A 6,606-nucleotide genomic window follows, 5' to 3' on the forward strand; every position below is an offset into this window, starting at 1 on the left:
ATTACTTACCTTTGAAATGAAATTACTTTGCAAAGTATTTGTCCATCCCGATTGGGCTGTATGTTTTGTAAGAACAAAGACTGTGTAATACTTGCCTACCTTGTATGCCCAGCCTGCCCCAAATGCCAGGCACATAATAAGCACTCCACAAATATTTGGTAATAATGACTGAATGCATGATATATCTTAAGTTGTTGTGCTCTGCTTCCCAGGATTTCTGTATTCCACGCTGACTCCAGTTTAATGGACCCAGTTTGTTTGATGATTGTTTAATTTTCCTCATTAGCCTCCATTTTCTTTTATGAAATACATTCCTTTAAGAAACCATAGCGGTATTTCTGAAGTTTTGCAACTAGAGGTCTGCTATCAGTTAGGCAAACATTTTTCCCCCATCAGTCTTCTTTTGCACTTCAGCCAAATTTTTTAAAAGTCCATTTATTCATCCAACAAATATTTGAATATGCCCACTATATGCCAGCCCTATGCTGAATGTCTCTGTCCTCAGAGAGCTTACCTTTTAGTAAGACAATCAACTATGCAATGAATGCTTCATCTTGAAGCAGTTCAGAGAAATTTGCAGGTATGCATGGGAAACCAATTAGTTTGTCATGTTAAAGAAGCCTTCCTGGAGAAAGCTATCTTTGAGTATGCTAGGCAAAAAGGATAGAGGCATTGAGGTTTGGAAGAAGTTGTTCAATAGCTGGAGGTAGGAAGGACTCTCTAAAGTTGAGCAACTAAAACATGACAAGAATGCAGGTAAAAACTCCAGATGAGACTGGCAAGGAAGCCAGGAGTCAATATAGAAAGGGCCTTTAATCAAATGAAGGGTTTTAGTGCAGAATGTTATTAAGGGGCTGACATAATCAGATATGACTTTTTAAAAGATCATGCTGGCTGTAATTAGAAAATTAGTTTGGAGAAGAGTAATATTACTTGTGCTATCTAGAATCAATCATTAAAGAGATTTTGTTTTTATTAAATTTCTCATGATTGTACCTGTGGATGTATTCTCTACCTTTTTTCTCTGCATGCCTCCCTCAGGGCCTTTGCACATTCATGAACACTTCCAGAACTAGGAAGTGATTTCATTTTGAGGAGGCCTCTTCCATTGCCCTTTCTGAATTCTTTGTAATGGATTGAAATCTGATTCTGCCTGCAGTTAATTATTCCTGATTCAATTTATACAGCATGCATCTAATCCCTATTCTTTGTCAAACATCTTCATACATATGCAGAAAGCTATATGATTATTATTTAAGCTTTCTCTTCTTTCTTCAATTTAGCCAATTCTTTAAGTTCAAATTATATGCATCCCAGATAATTTTAAATAGTGTGGTTATTTTTAGAACCTATATGTAGCACTTTGCATTTATCACTGAATCAAAACAATTTTAACATTTTATTGTAAAATAAAATGTTTAAAATAAAAATAATTGTTTGAGCTTAGCATACATTGGGATTTGAGGAGTGTATAAAATTTTTCATGGGCAAGGAGCATTGGTACACAACTATAATCTCAGTTACCTGGGAAGTTGAAGCAGAAGGATCACAAGTTCAAGGCCAGCCGGAACAATTTAGTGAGACCCTATATCAGAATTTAAAAGGAGGAACATGAGATATATAGCTCAGTGGGTTCAATCCCTAGAACTGCAAAAAACAAAAACAAAAAAGCTGGGGGATAGTAAGGGATAGGAAAGGTAGCAGAATACAACAGTCACTAATATGCCATTATGTAAAAATGTGAGTATGTAACAGATGTGATTCTGCAATCTGTATTTGGGGTAGAAATGGGAGTTCAAAACCCGATGGAGTCAAATGTATGAAAGATGATCTATCAAGAGCTCTGTAATGTTTTGAACAATCAATTAAAAAAAATTTTAAAAAAAAGCTTTTCATGAGTTTCAATAAGTAGTTGGTATACTTTTGAGCTGTAAATTATGGTAAGCTGATAATGGCCCCCAAATATATAAGATCAGATCTTTATAGGTATGATTAAGTTAATGATCTTGAGATGGGTAGATTATCTGGGATTATCAGAATGGGCCCAACTACAATCACAGAAATTCTTATGAGAGAAGCAGGAGATCCTACATACCAGAAAAGAAGGCAGTGTGATCACAGAGGCATTGATTCAAGTGATGTAGCCCCAAGCCAAGGAATGCTATCAACCACAGAAGCTGGAAAATACAAGGAGTTCCTAAAGCCTCTATAGGAAGTACAGCTCTATCCATACTAATTTTGGACTCCTGACCTCGAGAACTGGAAGAGAAAAAAATATATATTGTTTTAAGCTACCAAGTTTATTATAATTTATTACAGCAGTCATAGGAAACTGATACATAAGCATATTGGCAGAAAACAAATAGCCTACATTAGTCCAAGCATGAAAAGAAATATACGCCTATTCTAAGATGAATGCTCTGCTCTTTAGAACTTAGATCAGTCTTGGAGTCGACTTTGATTGGTCTGCATAAACATGATAGGGAAACACACACACACACACACAAATAGAACTCCAGTTCCTCCTTAGATAAAAAAGAGCTGCAAAAATATGAGGACTCCTCACTGAGCAGATAACTCAAAATAGATTCCTGACAGGAAAGAGTTGAGCCATGAGAAGGTGCAAATTCATGCAGCTATTTTGCACCAACATAAGCTTCTCCCCACAAACAATCCCATAAAGTTTATGGGTGAAATCGAGTTAACAATGAATATATTGCATAGCATCAAATGATAAAACAAAATGCCATAGAAAGGTACTGTGCATCCCTTACCCCTCCCCCTCCTCTCTAATAGCAGCTCTAATAGTTTCTGCAACAGTGGAAGAACTGGTGGTTATAAAGTTGAGTTTATGGAGCATTTTAATATATTTGAGTCCTGCTTTTGATGGACTTTTCCTTCCTCTTACTGTTCCTATACTATTTCTGTGTATTAAGACCAACCTTAGTCAAGGATGTTGAGGTATAGTGCTTGCCTAGCATGCTTCAGGCCCTGGATTCAATCCCCAGCACAACCAACCAATGGCCCCCAGTGTCACTGTCCAGGGACTTTAATTGTTGAGTTTTGATGAAATTCCTAGAATTGAGGAGTCAGATATAATTCTTATTTTTCATTTGAGAAGAATGAGTGTCAATAACCTTTGTACATCTTTTGTTCATTCATTATTTATTCCTTCACCACTGAAAAATTCTTTATTCAGATTTTACTACATGCCAGTCACTATGCTATTGTGACCCAATCAGACATGGTCCTTGTTTTCATAGAACTTAAAATCTAATTGTTGGATGTGGGGGACACCTTGCCTTTTCGTTTTATTTCCCCCATCAAGTTTCTCCCCACTGAAGTTAAGTTTCCATCTCTCTAGAACAACAACATGTCATCCCTTACCCCTCCCCCTCCTCTCTGAAGGGCGCCAAAGTCAAAAGTTTTCTCAACCAATCCCCACGGGACACAGTATCCATTCGCTGGTTCCTGAGTCACCCTGCCAGTCAGCACCCATTCCTGAGTCACCCTGCCAATTAGCACCCGCCAAGTTGCCTAAGCAACCCTTCCTAAGCTGAAGCTCAGGCTGCTGCTCTTTTCCTCTCCTTTTCTTCCCCTTCGGGCAGCCCCCCAATAAAATCTCTTAGTTGAATTTCCATCTCGGGTAAGTTACTCACCTTTCACTAATGGGTGCCACAGGTAGTTAAAACAGTTACGATGAAGTATGATAAATGGTATGGTATATACCATAAAACACATACATGGAATTATGGAACAATAGGAGTAGCAACTAATCTAGCCTTTCCAGAAGAACATTAAGTCAGACCAAATGGACACACTTCTTTATCCTCAATTTTCTTAACATTTCAGCAGATTTGTCTCAGCTGATGATTCTCTCTTTCATGACTCATGTTTCCCTGTTTGTTTCCAGGTCATCAAAATCTTTTTTTTTTTTTTCTCTTACTCCTTTGGCTTGCTTCCTTTTCATCTTTGCTGAATTCTCCACCCATTCTCAACCTCTGAATGTTGAGATTCAGTCTCAGGTTTCTCCACTAAAATTCTCACCTTGGGTGACAGCCTCTAGTTCTATGACATAGAGTATCCCCAATATGTTAATAACTCCTAAATTTCTGTCTTTTTACCTTTTGAGCTCTCTCCTAAGCACCAGATGTATACAGGTGACTGCCCACCTAGCACTTCACTTAGGTGCTGAATAGACATTTCAAATAGGATATGTTTAAAATATATCTCCCAGTTTCCTTCCAAAAGCTATTCCTCCTCTGGTTTTTCTTACCTCAGTAAATGGTTCTATTATGAGTATTATATGAAAGATAGAACCTAGCCAACATCTTGTTTTCTCGTACTCCAATTTACTCCCAATCCATTATCATGTCCAGTTAATTCTACTTCCAAAATATATCTTGAATTCATTAACTCTTCATTTTCACCAGCATGGTATTCAAGCCCACAACAGACTTTTTCTTAGGCTATTATAGTACACTTCACTTTTTCCCTACCACCTGCAGTAATCTTTTCTCCAAACAACAGCCAGAGACATTTAAAACAAAACTAAAACAACCTCACACTCTTTACCTACCTCTAAAGTCCCCACATGATCATTTTCCACCTTCATTTCATACCATCCTCTCCTTCCAATGCTTTGTTCCAGCCTTGCATGCCTCCATTCCATTCCTTTTGTGTGCTAGTCCTTCCCACCCCTGGGCTTGAATGTGGTTCCTTCTATCTGGAATGTTGTATCTTCAGTATTGCTTGTGGTTAGCTCTCTTCATATCTTTCAGATATGATCTTGAATATCACCCCCTCAGGAAAGCTACCCTCAGCATTCTTTCTAAAGTAACCTTGGTTTTTTCATATTTTTATTACACTCCTTAACATTGATTTGTTTTCATATTTACAAGCTCTATCAGATACTTTGACATCTGATGCATTATTGAGGCTTCATGCTCCACCACTGTGCCCAGAATATGATTGTCACTCAATAAACATTTGTGCAGAAATTGGGGTAGAATCATATTTTGATATTTTAACCTATTTCCCTTAACTTTTAACCTATTTTTCCCTTATTTTCCCTTATTTTAACCTTTTCTTTAATTTAACCTATTTCCCTTAATTTTCTTTTCTTTCTTTCTTTTTTCTTTCTTTCTTTTTTTTTTTTTTGGTATTGGGGTTTGAACCCAGAGGCACTCAGCCATTGAGCCACATCCCCATCCTTATTTTGTATTTCGTTTAGAGACCTTGTCTCCCTGAGTTGCTTAGGGCCTCGTTAAGTTGCTGAGTCTGGCTAACTTTTGATCCATCTGCCTCAGCCTCCAAGTCACTGGGATTACAGGTGTGTGCTACCATGCCCAGCTCCCCTTTATTGTTTCTATGGTCCATTGGGAATCCTGTGCATCAAAAGAGATTACAGCAGCAAAACACAGTAGAACAAAGATATTAGTTTTTGGAATTTGATTTTTCAGAACCTTAAAATACTTGTATTTAAAGCTTAAAAAAAAAAAAAAAAAAAAACCACCACCACCACCCACCACACACTCCCCTCTCTACTCCCCATCCCTCCACGATGGAATACAAAAGCAATCTGACTCACTTAGTCAAGGAGAATTGGGGGAAATCAAAAGACTTAGACCTTGCCAAACATTCCTATGGCAGATATAATATTTTATCCAAATGTTCCAACTTCTCCCGCTTCACCTCCTTTTACTATAAGAGATAAAAACAAAACAAAACAAAACTTTGAATTTATAGCCTTGGAGTTAAAGCTGCCATGTTGTGATGCATGAATATAAGTAGTCCCCATAGAAATGGATAACTCAGGGACAGTATGTAAAATAAAAGGGTCAGAGGGGTCTAGGACAGAGCCCCTGAGAACATTGACTTTTTAAAATTTTAACACTGATTTATTTGAGAAAGCAGATAGAATTTAAGATAGAATGCAAACCACTGACTTACGGCTTGGACAGAAAAGGAGTTGTGAGAGAACACTTAAAGTAATCAAGGAAAACTAGAAATTAATGTCAAAGAAAAAGGAAAGACTTTTTTTTTAACAATTTATGTTCACTTAATTTTGTCCCTGTTTTTTGGTGTGTTATAATTGTATATAATGATTGAACTAATTGCTACATATTTGTACATGCACACAATACAACAATATAATTTGGCCAGTATCATTCCCTAGTATTTCCCCTTTCCCTCTTCCTCTCCCTTTCCCTGTTTCCTTTCCTCTATTCTACTGATCTCCCTCCAGGAGATTCTTTCCATCCCCTATAACCTTCCTGTTCTTTTTTCCTCTCTGGCTTTCACATATGAGAGAAAACATACAATCCATGACTTTCTAACTTTGGCTTATTTCACTTAACATAATATTCTCTAATTCCATTCATTTTCCTGCAAATGACATGATTTCATTCTTTTTTTTTTATGGCTGAATAAAACTCCATTGTCTCTTTATATACCATATTTTCATTATCCATTTATCCACTGATGGACACCTAGGCTAATTCCATAGTTTGGCTATTGTGAACTGTGCTGCTATAAACATGGGTATTCTGCATAGAATTCCCTCCGCCCAATAAAGAATTATCAAGCCCAAAATGTTAATGAAGC

Source organism: Ictidomys tridecemlineatus, chromosome 6 (genome assembly GCF_052094955.1).
Source record: "Ictidomys tridecemlineatus isolate mIctTri1 chromosome 6, mIctTri1.hap1, whole genome shotgun sequence".
Taxonomy (NCBI): Eukaryota; Metazoa; Chordata; class Mammalia; order Rodentia; family Sciuridae; genus Ictidomys; species Ictidomys tridecemlineatus.